This window comes from Lissotriton helveticus, chromosome 1_1 (genome assembly GCF_964261635.1).
Source record: "Lissotriton helveticus chromosome 1_1, aLisHel1.1, whole genome shotgun sequence".
NCBI lineage: Eukaryota > Metazoa > Chordata > Amphibia > Caudata > Salamandridae > Lissotriton > Lissotriton helveticus.
Window position 1 is genome coordinate 420107684 of NC_136057.1, and position 23329 is coordinate 420131012.

The 23329-nt window shown below is 44.4% G+C and overlaps 1 protein-coding gene across 5 annotated transcripts in view; it reads right to left on the reverse strand.

The window, feature by feature from the left end:
• AMN1 (antagonist of mitotic exit network 1 homolog) overlaps positions 1–23329 on the reverse strand; it is an 851867-nt gene that overhangs the window by 759227 nt on the left and 69311 nt on the right. For 3 of the 5 annotated variants that reach the window (XM_078673783.1, XM_078673780.1, XM_078673779.1), the window contains exon 2: positions 9057–9160. The exons of the other annotated variants lie outside the window; for them this stretch is intronic. The gene's annotated coding sequence lies outside the window, so the exon portion shown is untranslated. The remainder of the gene's footprint in view (positions 1–9056; positions 9161–23329) is intronic. 5 annotated transcript variants of the gene reach the window in all.

Here is a 23329-nt window from a genome sequence, read left to right on the forward strand (position 1 = left end):
TCCCAGAGGTCCCACTTCAATTTTAGACAACCAAGAGATTTTGGAAGAGGATACCAAGTCGGAGGGTTCCAGACCAGTGCCTTCTTTCCCCAGAGAGGAAGTGCCCACCGGGGAAGAAGAAGTAGATCAATAGGACAAGGTTCTTCATGTTACCACGGTGAGTATTGCAACTTTACCTACTTCCCTGGGAAAAGTCGGGCATCGCCTACGATTCTTTTCCCACGTCTGGGAGACTATAACAAAGGAACCTTGGGTTTTAGAAACCATTAATGGGTTCAAGATAGAATTTTGGAAAAAGCCATTTCAGGTAGTTACTCCAAGAGAACTTTCCTTACCTGCCTCACAGCAGAAAGTAGTTGAGGAAGAGGTAAAAACCTTATTACAAAAAGAGGCAATCCTCCAGGTACCTGTAGAGTGCCATGTTTTATTGAGTACGGTATTCTTGGTAAAAAAGAAAGATAAAGGACGAAAACCGAGGACACATTTGAGAGACATGAACAGGTTCCTTACCTACAGACATTTCAAGATGGAAGGGATCCATCTTTTGAGAGATATGTTGTTAAGCAAGGATTGGTTAGTGAAACTAGATCTGAAGGATGCCAATTTCACAATTCCTTTGGCCAAAGAATATCAAGCTTATCTTCAGTTCACCTGGCAAGGTCGTCTGCATCAGTTCCAAGGGCTCCCCTTTGGTATTTTCTTAGCCCCGTGGTGTTTTATTAAAAAGTAATGAGAGTTACAGCTTCCCATCTCAGGAAAAGAGAGGTTTTCATGATCATTTATTTGGACCATATACTTATTATGTAACAATGCAGTCACTAGATTTTGAGGGACTCACACATGGCCATGTCCCTCTTGGAAGATATGGGATTTTTGATCAAAAGGGAAAAATCTGTCAAAAGTCCTTCCAGATCCCTAGAGTTTTTGGGTTTCACTGTCGATATGGTGAAAGTAATGCCACTTTTACCTTTGAAGAAGATTGTCAAGATTTGGAAAGAGAAAAGGTTTGTCCTCAAGCAGGAGTGTCTAACATTGAGAGAACTGGCCAGGTTAAGTCTTCCTTCATCTTCTATTCAGGCAATACTTTCGGGCCCGCTGCATTAACGGGCCTTACAGAGAGTAAAAGCAAAGGCTCTTTGGGAGGGCCTGTGGTACGGAGACAAGGTATGTCTAGATGAGGAGGCCAGATCAGGGTTGTCTTGGTGGTTGGAGAACATGGACGTCTGGAATGGCAAGGCGATAATTGGTTGTTCCTCAGACTTTATCCTCGAGACGGATGCCAGTTTGACAGGCTGGGGTGCACGCTTAGGAGTTCAAGATACTGGTGGCTTGTGATCACAGGTAGAGAGTGCATCATATAAATTATCTAGAGTTGATAGGAGGTCTTTATGCACTTATGAGTTTCAGACATTGTTTACAAGGGAGAGCAGTTTTGCTCAAAATTGACAATGTTCCTACAATTGCATGTATAAATCACTTGGGCGGTTCGAGATAGTCAGACCTATCAGATTTAGAAAAAGACTCTGGCTTTTTTGTTTGGAACACAATCGATCTCAGGGCAGAGTATTTACCTGGGAAGGTAAATGTTTCTGCAGATTGGAATTTAAGGTTTTTTCCAGGATTTCAGCGATTGGAAACTGAACCGTTATTATTTCAGCAGACTAAATCAGTTTTGGGGCCCACTAGAGTTGGATCTTCTTGCAAGCAGACGGACATTTCAACTGAAAGATTATTACAGTTGGATGCCAGATCCGGTGCTCTAGCAGTGAACGCTCTCCTTCAAACTTAGAAGGGAAAGAATGCATATGCATTTCCCCCCTTTGTAATGATACTGAGAGTTCTACAGATGATAAGACAAGAGAATTCCTCAATTGCTCTGATAACAACGTTTTGGGTCTATCAAGCATGGTTACCTATGACCTTGGAGCTTGCTTGTGACGTTCCCCTTTTCCTTCCGGCTCTACCAGGCCTTCTGCAAAATGCAGACAGGGAAGAACAACCTTTGGTGTTGATGGGGACTTTGAACCTACTTGCCTGGAAGGCATCAGGAGATCTAGAGAAATGTCAGGCCTTTTCGGACATAACTGATGAGCTTTTGCACGAATCCTGGGCCCCCAGTACTGACAGTAGATTCAGTAGAATCTGGAAATCATGTGTTCGTTGGTGCATGAGAAGGGATTTGGATCCCGCGGAGGCTCCTATAGATCAAGTCGTGTGGAACAGTTTGATAGAGGACTGAGCGATAGAACAATAAACTTCTATAAGTTGGCAATAGCTGCTGGACACTGTTTAGTTAATGGTACTGATAAGGGTTGACTGCAAATCAAAGATATAGCTAAAGGAATTTTGTGTTGACCCGGGTGGTAGGTACGTAGTGGCAATCTGCCTTACAGGCCACTTAGATGTAGTACTTGTGGGGGTGTATGGCCAAAACTAGGATGATCCACAATTTTACCAAGCATTAGGCGTCGGTCTGTTACAGTGGGGCAACATGCCTTAAATCTGGGGAGGAGATTTTAATTGCACATTAAATCCCAAGCTTGATCGCTCTAAGGGCCCCCCTCGGCGTCCCTCTGCAGCTGCGCATGCACTTAACGACACTGCAGACCTCCTAGACCTGGTGATTTATGGAGGTTCCTTAACCTCCAAGGAAAGGGATTTACACACTACTCCATTACACATGACACACACACTCGTAAAGTCTACTGGCTAATGTCCAAAAGCCTTATGACGCAGGTTCTGTGCTGCGTACCGCTACTGCGCACCTACTCCGATCACTCACCTATGGTGATTTAGAATTGGAACATCAACATACAGGGGAATGCACTCTACTAGGTAAAATTAAAACTAAACTAATGGAACACCATGACACCGCCAATAGAGAAGTGGTACATATGGGCAAATATGCCACGGCCAGGCTATATAGGAAGGGGAAACGCCCATTAGCAACTCTGGCCGATATTATGCGCCCCAGGCGCGAAGCTGGGAGGATTATGGAACTCTTAGATGAAGAGTGGAGAACATTTTACGACGAAGACAGTACAGCACTGTTGGACCTGCGATGGGCAAGCCCAGCACAAAGGGGGTCGCTTGGCTCAAGTGACAAGGCAAGTGAAGGCTGTAGTGTTAAGCCGGCTCTGACCCAATAATAACTCCTTGTACATCCACACCAAAAAGAAGGACACCACACCACTGCTGTAGAAAAATACGATTCCTTTATATAAAAGTTCTTTGTTGTAAATAGGGTTGACTGGAAAAGCACATATACATTTCTTTTGGTCATACAGTTCTGGGTTTCAATTCGGTAATAAAAAGTATTAATAAATAAGTCAGGAATAAATAGCATCATTCAATAGAATAAACTTTAGGAATGAATACCACAAATAAATATCAGAATAAATATCAGAATAAATACTGGTTCATTTAAATAAGCAACCACATGTTTCTTCTGGTATCGCTGCCACCAATTAAATACTTTAGGTTCATCACATTTGCAATACGTTTCAAATGGGAAAGATAACTCTTACAGTTTATGCTGTTTTCAATGACCAGGTATACGACTTCTCTGAGCACAAAATAAGGTTTGGGACTCTTTAATAATCACTCAAGGCGTATGCGCGTATATCTAGAAGGCAAGGAAACACAGTAAATACATCATTTGCACTCGGCGGTCACCGGGATAGGATCTCTGCTTTGCCGGTGAAGTCTATGCGCGCCTACGGGCTTTAGCACCACTTGAGCACAGGCGGCACCAGTTCAAAGTCATTAGACTGACGAACGGGCTGCCGGAGAGGTCACACAACCTTCGCGCACAGTCAGGTAAATGCCGGTTCACAGTTCCTTCACAACGCTGCATTCACTATGAGGAAACGGGCCCACCTCACATCGGCTGCAATCCAAATACGATTCAGTCGGGCACAGCACTTCTCTCGTTAGCGACGGGGCGCTCAGGGGCTCCACAGACCTCCCTCCGACTTCTGCATACAGGGTGGTTCCCGCCCACAGCTACAGCTCCCGGGTCACTGGGGAGTGGCAGAGACGCTAGTCCCGCCCAACGAAGGCCGGCCTTTCCCCGCCCCGGCGCACCACCTCACCTTCAATCTGCGCAGGAAGCGCTCTACGCTGGTGGGGCTCGGAGACGTCCGAGCTCCCCTCTAGTGGCACCTGTCGCGAAGGGGGCACAGCTGACGATCGCGGTCGCGGCGAACTTGCTCTCGCCTCGCGACTCGATAAATCGATCACAGTTCACCACCGTACAGCACAAAAATACTGCAGATACTACGCAGATCTATATCGCACACGTTAAACTCCAGACTAAGGGAATATTACTGATTATTTGGAACACATAGCTATGACATGGCTCACCACAGAACACTTGATATACAGGCAGCCATTGCGTGCATGCAATCTGGTAAAGCGCATGGGGCGGATGGGCTTACAGTGGCGATTTACAAGGGATACCGGGACCTCTTAACTCCACACCATTATTTGAGAAAATGGCGCAAACCAGTGTCATGCATCCCTCTATACTTGAGGTCATAATTACTACTTTAGTCAAACCAGGCAAACCTCCGAATAAACGTTCCTCATACAGACCCCTCTAGCTGTGAAATGCCATCACCAAACTGTATACTAAATTATTGGCGAACAGACTGGCTCCATTATTGCCCAGATTGATACAGCTGGAGCAATCCAGTTTTACCCGGGGCGTAGCAATGCATCCAATCTCAGCACCATCTTTGGCGCAATACAGCAAATAGATCCAGAAGTGATGGCAGCCGCGATTTTCCTCGGGGCTGAGAAAGCATTCGATTCAGTCCTGTGTGCGTTTCTATGAGCGGTTCTTCGGTATGTGGGTGTAGGTGAGGTCTATCAAAAATTAGTCAAAATATGATCTGCACAGCCAGTAGCACAAGTCTGTGTTTTGGAATATGGTCACATCACTGCTAAATATCTCTAGAGGCACCAGATAAGGGTGCCTCCTCTCATCTTTAATATATGCTCTAGTGGGGGGAGGAGCCAAGCTCGCGTCCGAGATGGCCACGTTTTAGCTCGGCTCCGTTCGCCTGCCTGTTTTTATCGTATATCCTGCGGTTATCCTGCCCCGGGAAGTCCTCTTTGCTATGCTGTAGCGTTCAGATACCTTGCAGGCACTCACCTTTGGCTCTGGTTGTCCTTGGGTGCCGTGGATCCTGAACGGCGCTCCCGCTCGCTTCGGGGCCTCCGGAGCGGGCTGGCCTGGATCTTCTCGGCGGCACCCGGACGGGGCGGAGCGCGATGATCGGCCCTTGATGGCGCAGTGGCCGCGGTCGTAGAGGCCGTTATGCGTATAGGCCGGCTGTGACTTGCTGGCCGACTCCGGCGGACCGGTGGCCTTGGGTGGAGGCGCTGCCTTCCGTTGACGGGGCTGACCGTACATTCGGCTTGCTCCCCCTTTGTTCTCCGGTCCGGCCATTTTGATCCCCTCCGCCCGGACTCGAACGGGGCTGGCGGCACTGGGGAGCCGGCGATCCCCCTTCTTCTGGTGGCCCCACTTCCTGCTCTGGAGGTGCCCTGCTGCCGGTCGGCTGGTCTTCATTTGCCTCGCTGCTGCCCGGACGGGGGTTGACGGACGCCCCGGCCCCGCCGGGCTTCCAAGATGGCGGCCGACCCTGAATGTCTCAGCCGGGCCTGGACGAGCGCTGGAGGCCCGCCGCATGGCCCGGGTGCCGGATACTGTAAAGGTTTTCCTACACTTGCGGACATCCTTGCCGCCCTACACTCCTGGCGAGCTTCTGTGGCCGCACCCGCTGTCGCCCTGGAGGTGGATCCTCTCTTCGGGCCGTTCGGGCCCCCTAAACTGGGTGCGGCTTCGCCGTTGCTGGGTGCGGCTGGAACTATCCTGGGAAGCATGGGCCTGGCGACTGCCGCTTCAGTGGGTGTGCGGAGTTCCGCTGCCCTTCATCGTCCTGTTCTATCTCCTGCGCCACTGATCCGGGGGCCGGGTCCCGTCCGAACTGGACTCGATGATTCTTTCTGCCTCTCTTCGCCTCGAATGACCGACCCTGGCTCCTGTGCCGGCCCCGCTGGGTCGGCTTTCTTCGAACTGTCCTTGAAACTGTGCCTGCATGGCTTGCGATGTTCTCTGACTTTTCCGGATCATCCGGGTTCTACTCCACGTATCTTATCTGGACTGCCGTTTTATCTCCCTGTTCTTTGCCTTCTGTTCCTCGCGGTCTGGTTCTTAGTGAATCGGAAGACTACAACTTTGGACAAACAAGGACAGGGCTGAGACGAACTTGCCTCTGTGTACGGTAGTCTTGTAATGGTTGGATGATCGGCATGTAACGGTATGACTATGTGTGAATTTGTGGTGCTCCTGGAGTGTATCCTTATACTTCTTTGACTTCCCGAGGGCTCTGCCTTTTTTCAGGCGGGTGGGTGGGCGCTGCTGATCCTGTTCTATGGCCCTCTCCCGTGCGTTTTCTTTCCCTTTCTCCCTTTCCCCCCCTCCATTTTGTCTTATGTTTCCGTCTCGCCTTTGCTCTTCTATATTTCGGGTTCTAATTAGGGCGACAGGCACGCTGCTGGGGGGTAGGCCATAGCCTTCTGCAGGGGTGCAGGGTGGGCTCGCGGGGTGGGTGGGGGGGTCTGTCACTTTGGGGGGTCTTTTTCCCCCTTTTTTCCCCTTTTTTTTGTTCTATGGCTCTTAACTATTCTCTTTTTCGGGACTCCGTCTTGTCATGTGTTCCCCTGGGTGTTTCGGATGCACTGGCCTTCCGGTCTTATTGTGATTACGGCTCACTACGTGTTCCTCTCACTGATTTCTAATGGTTGCTGTGTGCCGGTTGCTGTTTTCCTGCTTCGTTCGCCAGGGGGCGCGTGTTTGAGGAGTCCCTTCCTTTTTCTTTTTCCTTCCCCTCCCTCTTTCGTGGGGGATTTCTTTCCTTTTATTGGGGTGTGTAACGTATTGATTTATACGATGGGCTCTTTTTACGTCTGTTTGTTAAGTCAGGTTGTAGCTGTGGTGGGTGGGCGCTGGACGGCGAGCGAAATTGCCTCTCCTAGTGGTGCTTCAGTTGGAATTGTTTTTACCAATATGTTTAGTCCTTGTCGGATTTATCCTGTACCTTCTATGATCGCCTGTTCGCGGCTCACCACGGCCCCCCCCTTTTTGCTTGACTCACTGCCCGTCATGATCCTGTACTCCCCGTTCCCATAATAGAAAATCAACCTTCACGTATCCTGTCTATGCTGGTTGCTCTATGGCTTTCGGCCTATGTCTCCTGTGTTCGTGTTGTCATATCCTGTGGGTACTTTTGTACTGCTAATTATGCTTCTGATATGTGGTGGCCAGCCCGCTGGGTTGTAGGCCCGTATTTGTGAGCACTTTCTGTACAATAAAGGTTTAAAAAATATATATATATATATGCTCTAGTGACGGAACCACTGGCATGTACTATACTAGAATACCATATTCACAGAGGTATACGCTTCCCAAACTATAGACTCATAATTTCCGCCAGCATATGAAGAGGATACCAAAATATATGTCCGAGACCCAGAGAGAAACCTCTCACCTATTCTCAGAGAGGTGGTGTGCTTTGGAGGCTTATCAGGACTCTGCATCACTTGGGAGACATTCATGGTATTTCCTCTTACTCCAGCTACGACACCGCACACACGGACCCCTCAACAGTCATCCTGGATAACTACGGAACGGTGATAGCGAAATTTGAGACAGATGTTGATCGTTGGAATAAACTGCAGCTGTCTTTGATGGGACATATTGCCATAATGAAGTTGGTGATCCTCCCTAGATTCCTATTCCTATTCCAAAATATCCCAATACTATTACCACGCACACTTTTCACTACACTGCATTCTCTCATGATCAAACTTGCTTGGGTGGGAAAACAGCCACGAGTGAAGTGGGAAACGCTCACCATGTCATAGGACAAGGGAGGACTAAACGCACCAGACTTACAATTATATTACAAAGTAGCACAGAGCGTTTTTGTGCAGTACTGGTTTCACAGACCACAGGACCTGCCATATCTATACTTCGAGAGGGATGTGGTGGCCCCCTCTACACTATTCTCCACCCCCCCCAGAGGTGACATGTGATCCTCAACTCATTAAACACCATAACTTATCTTTGGTAGAGTCTTTTGGAAAAACAAGATGGATCGGTATTGTATTTGCCACTCAAGCTAATGGAATGGGGCTCATGGTTCACGATAGTAAGGGATAAAGGGGGTAACACACGCATTTCCGTCACTGGGGATCACCAAGATGGGAGACATATTCGAAGATGGGGCGGTGAAAAGCTAGGAAGCACTTAGGACCGAATTGGACAGTCATTGCCCGATTTCATTACTTCAGAGTTCGACGTATGCTACGTGATCTCCTGAGAGATGACATGTTAGAACCTTTCGGGCGTGCCAGCACTCAGATCCTTGATAAGGGAAAAGGCACCCAGTAAATTAATCACAAGACTCTAAGCCTCTGTTCAATAAGCCCACAGACAATCCATGACAAAGGCAAGACTATAGTGGCAAAGAGCCCTGGACACTGTAATCACTGTTGACTGATGGAGACATTGTTGCGCCATGATCAGAGAAGTCTAAAAAAAATGGAAGACACAGACTCATACAATTTAAATACATAAACTGTGTATATTATACCCCGGAAAATGTATGCAGATATGTATTGCAAGATACAGCAACATACTATAGATGCTCTTAGCGGGCTTCGTACATGTGGCATGGTACTGCCCAGTAGTGTTCGCCTTCTGGGGAGCAGTCACACTAGACCTATGGAATAGAATAGTTATTACACTGGAGATAAACCTGTTAATGGCACTACTTGGTTATAGCAAAACAATAGATAGGGCATATCCCAAATTGGTATCTATTGGTATGCTATTGTCAAAACGCCGGGTGGTGATCAGATGGACCAGCGGCTCGGCTCTGACCCTGGAAGCTTGGCACACCGATATGCTATATTGTAATACCCAATCAGAGGCATATAACAAATTGCTTTCCCAACTGAATAGAAATATATGGGAAATTTACCAAACATATTTTGCGGGAAACGATACGGGAGAGCCAGAGGGAAAAGAAAACTCTACCCCATGAACTGTGCTCAGTGTAAAGTGGAACAGTTGACTTCTGAAAGCCTGCATGATAGAAGAATGGTTGGGGAGACAATGGTGAGATGTTTATACTTGAACACATAGAATTAAGAGGTGGATAGAGTCGAGAATGTAAAGTATATAATTCATGCATGTTATGTAGTGGTGGACAGTAATGCTGAAGGTCGATACAATGTTAAGAAAATGACTAACTGGGTGCTTCAAAGATGCAAAGTCATGTGATTTTAAAAAAAGTATGTTGAATGTACATGTTAGGTATACACAGGATTATGGTTTAATCCAGTCACCAGATGTATCTGCCATATCTCACTAATTAAAATAATATAATAACATTTTTTTAAAAGTATGTCATAATGCCTACACTTCTGCATAGAAAAAAAGGTATTCTAAGATAGTGAGTACCTGCAATTTTATTGATCCTTTTCAAGCACTGTTTTGTAAGAAGGTTATGTACATGTGTCTGCATATGCACTACTATACCAACAATGCATACAACACTCAATACAAAGCCAGTATAGGAATTGTCTTTCAGGTAGTCTGACACTGCCAGATGACCATTTTGAAAGGGCTAGTGTGTGGGCCATTTTTTTAAAAACCCATGGGCTGTGACAAGACAAAAATAAATTGGCCCTTGTGGCATTGCCAGAATGCCAAACGGCCCAGTCCAACACTGTACAAAGTAAAATATATGAATCATAGAATTGTGTTTTTATCATTAACCATTAAAACCCATTTTGATCAACCTTAAATAATGAAACAGTGAGTATATTACATGTGCATGTACTGTGGGGGACTCAGTACCTGCACCTCTTATTTGAAAGGGAGAGTACCGGCACTTCTCTCAAGGGGTGCAATGCGTATAAGGGGAGAATATGTGCGCTTTTCAGTAGTACAAAAGTACTTTGGAATAACAAGTACCATTAGTGTGCGTGTGTGTGCATGTATATAAATATATATATATATGTATATACATACTGATGTTATAAATGTTGTCATAGAATATGTCATGAAAGATGTAATTTGTGAGATCATAAGCAATGCCTAGTGGGGCAGAAGTTATAGTTAGCTATGTGAACTATAACTGGTGAATTTCTGGTTTTTTTATTGTTCAAAACGTTAATGTTGCCACTGATATATTCACCCAACTAGAACGTTACTTTAACCTTTAGGTTTTTTTTTTTTCATTTCTAGATTTTTTATTTTAAACATAAATTAATATTTTATTAGCATATGTAAAGTCAACCCCCGCCGCGCTGCGGCAACCTCCGATAGGACCTTGTGTTTTTTAAAAAAGGGGGGTGGGGCAAGTGGCCACCCCTCCCTGAACCTCATAAGACCATTAGGCCATTTTAATTTTTTTAAACGCAGGGACGACCACGTGGTCCCACTCCACGAGCCTCATTAAGCTCTGGGGACGCCAACCCCAAGGACCTTTTTTTATTGTAGGGGAGGGAGGCAGCGCACCCCCCTCTCGAGCCTTATTAGGCCTAGGGAACCCATCCCCTATTAAAGGGGAGGGGGCTGTGCGGCCCCCTGCAGTCTTAGTAGGTCCTCTGGAACCCAACACCATTGCCAGTTATTTACATTAAAGGCAAGGGGCTATGTAGCTGCCCTCCCCTAGCCTTGTTAGGCCCTAGGGATCCCATCCCCAAGGGCCACTACTGAAAATTAAGAGGAGGGCACATAGCCTCCATTCCCAAGCCTTTTCTGGCCCTGAGGACCCCATTCAATATTAAAGGTGGATGCCCTGGTGCCAACCCAGAGCAGCAGCCATACAGTCACCAGCTGGAGGCTGAGGGGAGAGCCAGAATGTACCCGTGACCCCACCCGACTCCCCACATGCATGGATCTGGCATTGCTCTCGCCTGCAGTGAGCAACTACTTTTGCTGTATGATTCGAGCAGAAGCAATATTTTGATCTCTTTCCCTGCCCACATCAGTGTGGGGAGGGAGGCAGATCAAAAGTCTGCTCTCTTTTTAAAGCTCCCGCCCACTGGGAACAGACTTTGTGTTTGTCCGCACATGGCGGGTGATCCAAAAATGCTTCTGCCAAGCGGGAGCAAACACAAGTTTACACACCCACATCTGTGAGTGCAGGGAAACTGCTATATTCTGTTGGTGGGGTACCTGAACATAGCTAGTGAGAGGTCCATGGGGCCATTAACGGGGCTCTGCCTTAATAAAAGTAATCGGCTCTAGGGGTGGGCTCCCACTGCATTTAATGTTTTGGGGTGGGGGCCACGCCATGGGGTCTAGTGTGTCAGGGAATCCCTAACTTGCCCGTTATATTATTTTTTTACTTCAGGACAAGAGACTAATCCCCAGATTCATCAAAGTCATGTTTTGCGAGTCCTTAATAGCGAATTTTAAGGATTCGCTATTAAAGACTAGCAAAACGGGATGCATGTAGGAATCGCAATATTATTTGCGATTCCTACTGATTCCTAATTTGCGATTATCGCAAATGTGCCGCAATTTCAAGGGTGGCAGGGTGTCCAAAGGACACCCTGTTGCACCCCTGAAATGGTAATGTTCCCTGGTGTTGCGCACACACATGTCCCAAGGACATTTGTGTGTGTAACATACAACTTAGAAAAATGCACTAAAGTGCATTTTTCTAAGTTTTTGCTATTTACCACGTAGTTTGACTTCCAGGTAAATAGCGTCCCCAGATTGCGAATTCGCAATCTAGGAATGGGTCATGCATTGCATTTAAGGAATCGTAAATTGCGATTCCTTAAATGCAAATAATCGCAATTTAGCGATTTCTACAATTGCAATTTTTGCATTTGGGATGATGCATCCCAAATGCAAAAATACCGCTCGCAAAGGATTTTGGTTTGATGAATCTGGCCGCAAGTCCCTGAGTCTTGTACTGGCTGCCCAGATCACTGTACTGGGGTTAATGCATGACATTGTTGTCCATCAATTGTTAGGTCTCGCATGCGCTGCATAGGAGGGCATTTAGCTGTCGCTCTGCTCATTTTCAAGCACACACTCGTGCTTGTGGCGGCATCCACCTTGCGGGAGCGAGCAGTGGCGTGCCACAAGCAGGAGTGCAGTGCTTGAAAATGAGCAGACTGCTATCCCAAGCGCGCGTGCCACTTGCAGGCACAACCTGCCGGTACCCCTCTCACTCACGCGCGGACCACTCAGTGCAGTGTAAAATGGGATCCTATATGTGTCTCTTTATAGAGGAATAACGTATAAATAAAATAATACTTCATCTGTGATTTCTGGTAGTTAAATGCAGCGTTTTGTTTGTTTTGCTTTTGATTTTATTTACTTAATTTTCATGGACTGAAATAGTAAGACAGTTAAGAAGAACACCAATTGAAAGAGGTACAGAAATTAGCTTTTATAAAGTAAGCCAAATCAAGACCTGTATGCACTTTCACATCTTTATCTCCATTTAGCTGTAAATTCAAAATGCCAGCAAAGTTTTTTTGCTAACGTTTTACAATTTGCGTCTGACTTTGCGTGCTTTCCGCTTCATTTCTTTTTTCTTCAGCATGCCATGCAATCTTTAAGTTTCACAATGGCAGCGGCGGACGCACATATCACTCGCAGGACGCTGCCCTTATTTTAAAGATTTATGGGCTGGAGAGGCGCGCGTAGAGGCTTTTTTTCAAGCTCTTCGGCTCCTGTTTGCCGATTTCTCTCTCTGCATTCGTGCCTTCGCTCCCGTTGGTGAAGTACACAGTCATGCCTCGTAGCAAAACACAAGCCTAAAAGGGAATAGGTGAGTAATCAATGTTTTAACTGTGCCTCTTTATTTGGCCTCTTCTGAAACTGTTTTATTTCTTTATTAGCTCTTTAAAGAACTTGCAAGGTACTTTGAGATGAACAGTGGCATCTCCATGAAACCCTCTTCTTTTACCTAAGGATACAACTAAATGTATTATAGTTTGGCAAAATATCTGTCTTGTATTACAACAGTTTTATAGCTCCTTGCTGCGCCTATGTGGGGGCACTGAAGCGCTTGCCAAATTCGTCTGCATGCTACGCTGTGTAGGGTGATTGGTTGGAAGTGGCTAAACTTTGATAAATGCATTTTTATCTCTATTTTATAGCCAGGCAATGTAACGTTTTAAATAATGCTATCTAATGCAATTCAAATATTAAATACAGTAAATACCATTGAAACAGTTTAATGTGAATTGTCAATACCTTAATTCAAGTGTTTTTATTGGAATCCGTATTTGGTGATGACTAATTTTCGCTGCTCGGCTTCAGATCGGTAAACATTGCATTATTTGAAGCTAGCATACAGTAGCCTAGCAAGTGTATTGTGTGTCCAAGTGCTAGCCAGGAAAAAAAACGCTGATTGAGCACTAAAATGTAGGGATTGTTTGCGTTCATTGGGACCCTCAGAGCCCCGGTGACACTGCACCTGCTGCACACTGGATAGCTATACCTCCTCCTAGCAAGACCACTGAGGCTTGACCCAAGTGTAGTAAAATATCTATTTGAGGAGGTCTTAGTTACATACCTTTACTTTACAACCAAATTACACTGCGTGGCTCTTTTTACCACCCGAAACAGAACTCTGCAGGGTTGGATGTCAGGACTCTAAGGCCACCCACAGTTCCTTGCACTGATGATACCTTACCCCAATAGCTACGCAATTAATTATATTATCTGTTCAGAGTGCAAAACTTACAGCACATGTGGTAGTTAGGTTCCCCAAGATCATGCAATGCAATTGATCTGGCAATTACAATATTTTGAGCTATTGACATTGTAAATGGCAATGCCTTAAAAAATGCTTGTTCTTTTTGCATTGGTCATCCTGAGTGGGTCGGGTATGTCGAGGCGTGGATTACGTGCTCTCCATGCAACTGGAGTCAAGCTATCCTGGCTGATGAGGGGTGAATCCCCGAAATAGGTCCAAGGATCCTTGTTACCAGTCAAGGAAGGACTTGGCATGGCAGTGGGGGCTGGACTATTCCCATTGGGTGCAGGGTCAAGACTGATTTGCAAATGGCTGGATTCAACCTAGAATGGCATGGGGAACAACAAAACAATGGATTTAGGTCCATACCTCTGCACTGGGGTGAATATATGACATTGTTCTGCATTCTGACCCTCAAATTGTTCTTTTTGTATGTGTCACCCTGAATTGGAAGGGTATGCCCATAGGTGGGTCCCGTGCTCTACATGCCACTGGAGTACATCTTTCCTGGCTGATGAGGGATGAAACCCCTAAACCAGTCCTAGGATGCTTGTTTCCAGTCCAGGGAGGACCTGGCCTGGCAGTTCGGGCTGGACTGTTACCATTGGGCGCAGGGTCAAGACTTATTTGCATATGGCTGGGCTCAAACTAGAATGGCATGGAGAACAACAAAATGATGGATTTAGACTCAGATCTCTGCACTGGGGTGAAAGTACAACTATTTTCTGCATTCTGTTCATCAATTGTTCTTTTTGCCACCCTCAGTGGGACGGGTATGCCCAGGCTTGGGTCCCGGGCTCTCCAAGCCACTAGAGTCGAGCTAACCTGGCTGATGGGGGGGGGGTCATACCCGAAACCTGTCCTAGGATTCTTGTTTCCAGTCAAGGGAGGACCTGGCCTGGCAGTTCGGGCTGGACTGTTCCCATTGAGCGCAGGGTCAAGACTGATTTGCATATGGCTTGGTTCAAACTGGAACGGCATTGGAATGGGAAGCAAAAAAAATTGATTTAGGCCCAGATCTCTGCACTGGGGTGAATGTATGATATTGTTCTACATTCTGTCCTTTAACTATTCTTTTTGCATTTGTAATGGCTGCAAGCAAACATTTTCTCATTTAATTGGTAGCCAATCAGAGCGCTTTCTCCCAAGGGAGTCCAACATATGCAAGATGGCCCAAGGGAAATACAGGCACCTAGGCCAATCCGAATGCTCCATTTTTTAACTGGTGCTTCTGTGCGACTCTCTCAAGCATCTCGCACCCTACCCTCGATATATACAATTTCTTTTTTACCTTAATTTCTCAAAACCTACAAAACCGATTTACACAAAAACACAAAAAGCACAACCTGCAGACCAATATCTAGCTTCCTGTCAAATATGATGTAATTCCATTCAGTTTTTGCAGTAGCCCTGCCTAAAGAAGTCTTTGGAAAATGCATGAGTTTTGTGCACCCCCATATTTCTCGGCCCGCCTGGCGATCACCCCAAAAATTTATAAGTACCAACTAGTAAAAAAGTACCAATTTTTGGGAAAGTTTAGTGGAAATTTAACAAATGGGGCCAAAGTTATTAGCAGAACAAAAAATACTTTTCCCAGGCGACAGCTGACCTAACTAGAACTACCCAGTTGCAACCACCACAGAGTAACTTAGCATATACACACACACAATTTGTATCTTATCCTTATTCCTTACTTCTCCAACCCACTGAGCTAACCCAGCTCGGACATACTGAGGTTGCTCTTCTCTGTTGTGCTGAGTAGACCATGTGTTATTGTGTTATGTAATAACTTAAAAAGGCACTGTAGCGGTTACGCTCTAAGCAGGCACAGGAAACGGCCTTATCCATCACTATCATCCTGGACAGTGCCTAAGGCCTTATTCCATAAATACAGAGAAAACCAGAACCAGGTGCTGTCCTCCTCCCTATCTTGTGTCCCTAATCTTGTTTCTAAGACATCTCAGGCCGCTTCCGTCCGTTAATGGAATGCCCGGCTCTGTGCAACCTTTGCTCCTGTAATATGTCTATTGCTGTACATGTAGGGTCGTGGCGAAGACCACATCTGGCCTACTGTTAGAGCTGATGCGTGGTCTTCTCTGGGCAAATAAACAAGCATTTCCTCATCCAAATACATTCCTTCTATTCCTGAGCAAACCTGGTGTATTGTGTGCCTCTTTCCGCCTTTCCTCAGTCTCATTTTCTGCTTCCCAAAAAATGCCTGCACTTTTATAGATACATTTGAAGCCCACCTTCTTAGTCACACCAGGGTTTTGTGTGTGTGAGAGAAAGAGATTAAACTACCAACCATTAATATAGACCACAATAAAAGTTTTGACATCTAATAATTAATATTTATTATTACCCAATATAACAAAAGAAAACAAATTGCTAAACTTCAATGCAACCAACTCAAAACAAAGAAACAAAGAGCCCTAAGGACAAAAAACACCTACACAAACGTAACCCCTTCCCGGTCGGAATTCGGCCGTGGCGCGGGGGGGGGTGGGGGGAAGGGGAGTGAGTACGGCGCTTCCGTGCTCATGATGGAACCACGCTGTCATGAGTCACACGGGCGGCGTATGCTCATGACGGCGTGACCACGCCCGCTCATTAATTTGCCCACAGAGTCGGGGAATTAGTGCCTCGTGAGCGAAGCGGCCACAGCATGACGGAACCACGCCGCCTGTGGCTCATGACAGCGTGGTTCTGTCATGAGCACGCAAGGGGTTAACATAATAGACAGGTCAACAATCAAAACAGCAACAAAACAATACTATTCAAGCTGAATCCACAATGCAAAATGTACCAATAAAGAATTTTATAAAATACTCACAAAAATCTGAAAGCCAAAATGCACAGAAGGTACCAACCCCCCCCTTTCTCCAGATTTGTATTACAAACTAGAAAATCACTACACAACTAAAGGAAACATGATGGATTCTTAGTTAACACCTTGGCTGCGCCGCTTTGGGCCGCGTCGGCCATTGGCCGACGGCAACACCAGCGAGGTAGCATTGCCATCGGCCAATGGCCGACTGCAGCATGGAAGGGGTTAATCAACAGAAAGAACAACAGCCCCAACCTGTTAGAAACGAAGCTCTCTAGGGGAAGATTAACATAGCCCCAAAACTCTTTCGAAGAACTATAACCAACTGAATTTCTGCTGGATCTTGTCACACTGAACCATGTCCTTCTCAAAACTTTAAAATCATTCTTTAAAAAACTTCTGCAGAAATCCCAGTCGGAACACTCATCAACAAAAGGAGTTTTCCTAGAAGGCATATGACATATTGCGGTCATTAAAGAAAACTAACCTGGACACTCAGGACCCCGACAAGTACATACCTACAGCAATCAGATCATGGGCAAACTTATAGAAGGAGCAACTGATGTATGGAAATAATAGGAATACATCTTATAGACAAATACACGAAAATATAAAATCCCAAACCCCAATACAAACTTTTTAGATGAGGGATAGTTTTAAACCTATGTGAGTAGTGAAACAGTCTAATAAATTGATATGCTGAAAAAGATAACTGCGCGTTCCGCAAAAATACATAGGTCATAGGGCACATTAGTTTCAGGAAACACACATAAATGTTGCATGTTCAATTTAGCTGCATTAAAACACAAATAGATTATATTTCTTTGCAGATTCAAACTTGACAGGACATCAATAATTAGTACAGATGTCATAGAAAATGTCACCACATTTCTAGCTGATAAACAAACACAGCAAGCGCCCAACAGTAGAAAATGTTTTTGCATTGTCAGAGGACAGGGTGTAAACAAGTGTGGATCCTGCCTTAGTGCAAGCCTGTTGAAAATATGCTAAAGTCATAGCTGGGCTGGGCCAATGACGTCAAACAAGAGATAATCACTTGTTTTTCAAAGTTATCTCACCCTTATGAGATGTTTAAAAACATGGATTCTGCTAAACATATAAACGTACACAATTCTTGGAAATATTTATGTATGTTGACAATTTCTTAGATGCCAAGCTTTCTATTTATGTCAAAAGAATTTGTAACCTGTGATTGGTTCAGGCTTTTACAGTATATATACCACTGCTTGTAATCCAGAACTTTGAACTTCAAACTTTGGTCTCTTTTTAAGACTGGCTGTTTTTCCCTATTGATTGATTGTTTAAAACTATATTACTGTTTAAAATTGTTCTGTCTTAGTGTATTAATAGATTTTTCTCCGCCACACCCTTCACCTAGATGTCACAATTCTTTGAAGAGAATTCCCTACTTTCCGACTTCGAAACTGGATTTTGAACTGGAAGAGACACTAACTCAAAACTAATCTCAATCAAGAATAACCTTAAAAATACAGTAAACCAAAAGGTCATTGCTGACCCTCTTCTCCCGGAGCTTTCAGCAGCCTTTGACACAGTTAATCACGACACACTGATCAAAAGTCTTGAAGAAGCCGGAGTAGAGGGCACAGCTGTCACTTCAATCACATCGTACCTACACAATAGAATAAATATTATCCATACTCTTGCAATCTCTTCAAAACCATACAGCCGTAAAGCAGGAGTCCCCCAAGGCGCTAGCATCTCAGCCATGCTTTTCAACATCTACATGAAATCATTTCCAAAACTGATCAATGGTTTTCAGCTCACCTGCAGAAACTTCTGAAAATGCAAAGTCACAAGGACACTGGAAAATCCAGAATCTTCTGTTTCCTCCAAGCCGCTGATCAATGGATGACATGGAGCAACCTCAAATTGAGTGTGTCCAAAACCGAAATACTCACCTGTGGCACCTGGAAAACGTATGGCCTTCTCTGGGCCTGACGATCTAGCACCACTGCCAAGAATATCAAAGGAGTTAAGAAAGCTCAGAATTGCCATGATTGCAAACCGGCTAATGAATGCCCAAAAGGAAAATGTAGCCAAAGCAAGCTTTCTTACAAGGAAAACGCTGAAACGCATCTTTCCGCAACTAGGATTCCACCCTAAAGATCCAAGAAACAATCTTTTCTGTCCTATTAAAACTGGATTACGCTATTGGTCTAATCCTTTATCAACTAGGAGAAGATAAGAATAGCGATTCTCCTAGCGAAGTGGAATGAGAATCAGGATTTCATCAAATACACGGAGGATAACTTTATGCATTATATCTTTTATATCTGCAACACCTTTAAAGAACACTCTAACTATTAAAAACACAAGAACCAGAAATCTCCAGTCCATAAATAACCCTTTAACTGAACATTCTTCCTCTTTTAATCGTGCAAACATCTTTTCAACCTTAATTTCTTATCCGCCAAGAATTCCTCTAAAATATCCTCCTCGCTTGTCATTCTGCCGAAAGAAAAAAATAATGAATCCATGAACATTTCTTTCCAACCACCACATAATCCTTGCAATTACAAAAATCAATATATAGTATTACTCAAACAAAATATTGATAAGTATTCAAACATGAATGCATTCCCCTTCCTTTCTTTTTTTTATTTTATCTTCCATGGGTGTTGGAGGGTGGGATAATGTTAGCCTTCGTGTCTTAAATGAAATCTTGATTTTCATTGCACTTCGCTTGGAGAATCGCCATTTCATTTCAAGACCGGAGGCTACAATTATCAATGTTGAAAGCCTGTCAATACAATATTTGACACATGCTTTATTGGTCTGAAATAATGCTTTGCAAAAACATCCACATTAGACCAATCAACCGTTTTAAAAATTTCCTCCAGTCGACCCCCAGTCAAATACAACTTACTTGCCATTGCCCCTCGTAACATAACATTGCCCCTCATAAAAAATTTGATTTTTTTTGTTCACAATAATGCCTCTTTCCTTCATAACATTCTTAACCCACCTAGCAATAATTGCTGCGCTCACTGCACCATATGGTTTCACGTATGATATCAATAACTGATCTTCCCCATGTTTTCTGAACTCCATAACTCTACTCTCATATTCCCTCATACATTTTACTGCACACCTCTTTTCTTCAGGCGATTTTGGATAAAATACTGACTCTGGCATTGTCTCTGTCCTCTTCCAAACCTCAAAAAACACTCCATCTGGACCTGGTGTATTATTGCATAACTCTAATGCTTTCACATCTGAGTCTCGCCTGCATGACACCAAACACAACAAAGTTGCCAACTTTTCAGAAAGTCTCTTTAAATCCAAATATCTATTTGCAGGCCAACTCAAAGACAACGTCAGCAGGGCTCTACAAATCTAAAAAATCTCACTTGACCTGCAGGTCGAGTGAGTAGACTTTTCTACTCGACCTAACAGCAATGCACTCGACCCACAATTGATCGCACAGACAGTCCGCCACCTGTAAACAAATATTTGCACATGGTCTCTGGCTTGACAACGTAGCTCTGTCACCAGGCAATTAGAGTAGTGAGCATTAGAGTTTGGCTCTAGTCTGCCCACATGTTGGGAGCGAATTACATGTTTTCAGAACATGATGTGCATCCACCAAAAAGTGCTTTTTTTGCTCTACACAGTGATAGGACGCTTGACAGTGCAACTACTGTTCTACTTAGTACAGCATTGTCATTCTAATTCGTTGCTTCTGTCGTTTTGCATATCCTCTTCCCCATCTTCTGTGTAATCCCTTTCTTATCCCACCCATAATTCAACGTTTTCTTCCCTCCCCTTAATTGCACTGGGATGCATACTGAGGCAGGGCTCATGACTTGGATATTTATGGTCTATGAAAATGAATCTTGAACTGCTCACCAAATGCTCAATTGTCAACAATGTTTAATTTATTTTGCGTACCCCACAGCTCCCTAAGACCAGCAATCACCAAAACTCAACACACAAATCTATGTGAAAACATCTTCTATTAGACACTTTGCCCCCCCACCCCCTTCAAATAAAAAGCTTTGACTTCACCATAAGCATTAGCAGGGTTGCCAGAACTACCAACTTTCCTTTCGTTCATTTAAATAAATAAATCAAGCGCTCCCTAACCTCTGGCCCACTAAGTGCTGCCCACACTTCTTGTCACTGCCCCAGAAATACCTGCTACATAACGGGTGCAACGATCTTAGCAGCAACAGCTTTAAATCAACAAAAAAAATATGGAATGGGGTGGAGGAGTATATGAATCATAATCATTAATATTGCACCGAGCCATCCACAAGCACTGTGTATAAAAAACATTGCAGTATATTGACATGTAGATATGCGGCCACTGGATATGGTCGGATTTTCAGCAAAATATGACCCTGCCAGACTTGATACGACCATTCTTCCTAGACACGCCGGGCACACCTTTTGAAAGATACCAGATATAGGGCGACATATCCAGAAGTCTAAATGACTGAACTACTCGCAAATGAGTAAATAGTAATTGCCAGTACAAGAAATTTAAAATGATATACACTCATTTCAAAACAATAAAAAAAAGTTTCCCTCGGTATTATTAATGGTGCCTGTCCATTTTCATTACTACATTTTAGATCTCCATCCGCCATTACAAATTAAGGTTGACGGCCCACTATCGCACCGAGCCCGAGGTGAGCAGTCTACTTGCAGGCACAGGCTGCTAATTACATTAATAAATGACTCACGGACTGAAAAGAATGCACGGTCATAATGTTTTAATTTATGCTCAGTGTTCTCATCCATTCACAATTGGGAAGGCTTGTGTAATGAGACAGCATATTGAATTTTGTGTTGAGAAGAATTAGTATTCATATATATTTTTGCACCTCTGGTAGTTACTGCCCCAGCTCAGGGAAATGCAGTTGGAGCAAGGATTAGTGGCCCCACGAATAGAAACATATTTTAAACGATCCTTTGTTCCAGTCCTTGGCATTAACCCATTCTCTGTGATTTGGAAAATATTTTCACACGTGCCTGGCCCTTTAAGAAGGGACACTGCCAGATAAAGGTAAAGCATTGTGTACGAACAAAATCTCCACCTCCCCCACCCCCCTTTTCATGCAGGGGCTAAACCTGTAGCAGTGATTATTTAATAGGTCTTCAAACCAGAATAAAAAAAGAAATTCGAAAATTTTGATCGTTAGCAAGATCTTCCACATGCCCTCATATAAAAAAATACATATTACGAACGTGTGCAAAATAACGCCAGTTTTTCCTAAACCATGCCATTTACTTCTGTCTGCTGAATGTTTCATGAGTGCGGTGTTGGTTAATGGATACCTTTACAAAAAATCCAGTTAATTGCAAGAAATGAAGTGCTTTGATAAATAGTTTTGATTAACAGTTTCCCAATATCATGCTGGACAATCCATACCGGCACATCTAAGATCTTTCACATGCCCTCATATTAAAAAATACATATTACGAATGTGTGCAAAATAACGCAAGTTTCTCCTAAACCAGGCCATTTACTTCTGTCTGCTGAATGTTTCATGAGTGCGGTGTTGGTTAATGGATACCTTTACAAAAAATCCAGTTAATTGCAAGAAATGAAGTGCTTTGATAAATAGTTTTGATTAACAGTTTCCCAATATCATGCTGGACAATCCATACCGGCACATCTAAGATCTTTCACATGCCCTCATATTAAAAAATACATATTACGAATGTGTGCAAAATAACGCAAGTTTCTCCTAAACCAGGCCATTTACTTCTGTCTGCTGAATGTTTCATGAGTGCGGTGTTGGTTAATGGATACCTTTACAAAAAATCCAGTTAATTGCAAGAAATGAAGTGCTTTGATAAATAGTTTTGATTAACAGTTTCCCAATAGCATGCTGGACAATCCATACTGGCACTTTGGAATTTGTTTTGAGAGAAGACCAAATTACAGCTAGTCGGCCCAGTTTAATTGTCTTTTCCCCAAGCTGTATTTACTCGCACACAACACAGGCAGCGGCGCGCAAACAAATACTGGCACTAGCTCAGACAGTGAAATCAAAAATACACTAGTCTACTGAAATGATTAGTTGATAAGTTTTGCGGTCGGCGGGCCTAAATGAAATTTAATGTGAAAACGGACTCACCTCTGCCAAAATCGCCCTGCACTCCGAGTCCCGACCCCACCGAGGAGAGCGCGTGGTGGCGTGCTACGTCACTGCTGCACTTCAAGCAGCATAGCGCGGGGGCAGGCCAGGGCCGTCATTGGTAGCGCTTTCGCGCGCTACAAGATTGACGGCCCTGGCACCCAAACAATAGGCAATGCGTGCATGATGCCCCCTAAGCCTTTCACGGCGCACCGCACCCGCGTGCATGATACATGCTATGCTGCCCCCTAAGCCTTTCATCGCGCACCGCACCCTGCACCGCAATGCTGCCACCTAGAGCCTTCCACATGCTACTGCACCTACCTCAGAGGCACTCGCCAGGCCGGTCAAGTAGGCCTTGAAATTGACTCGACCTGCAGAAAATTCACTCGCATTTGCGAGCGGGCGAGTGGATTTGTGGAGCCCTGGTCAGCACTGCATTTACATCCCACAACACACTGTAACGTGCTTTAGGAGGTCTTTTCAATCCCATACTCTTTAGAACTCTACAACCCATAACATTTTTACCCACCGACCTGTCATTATCGACATGCAAATGT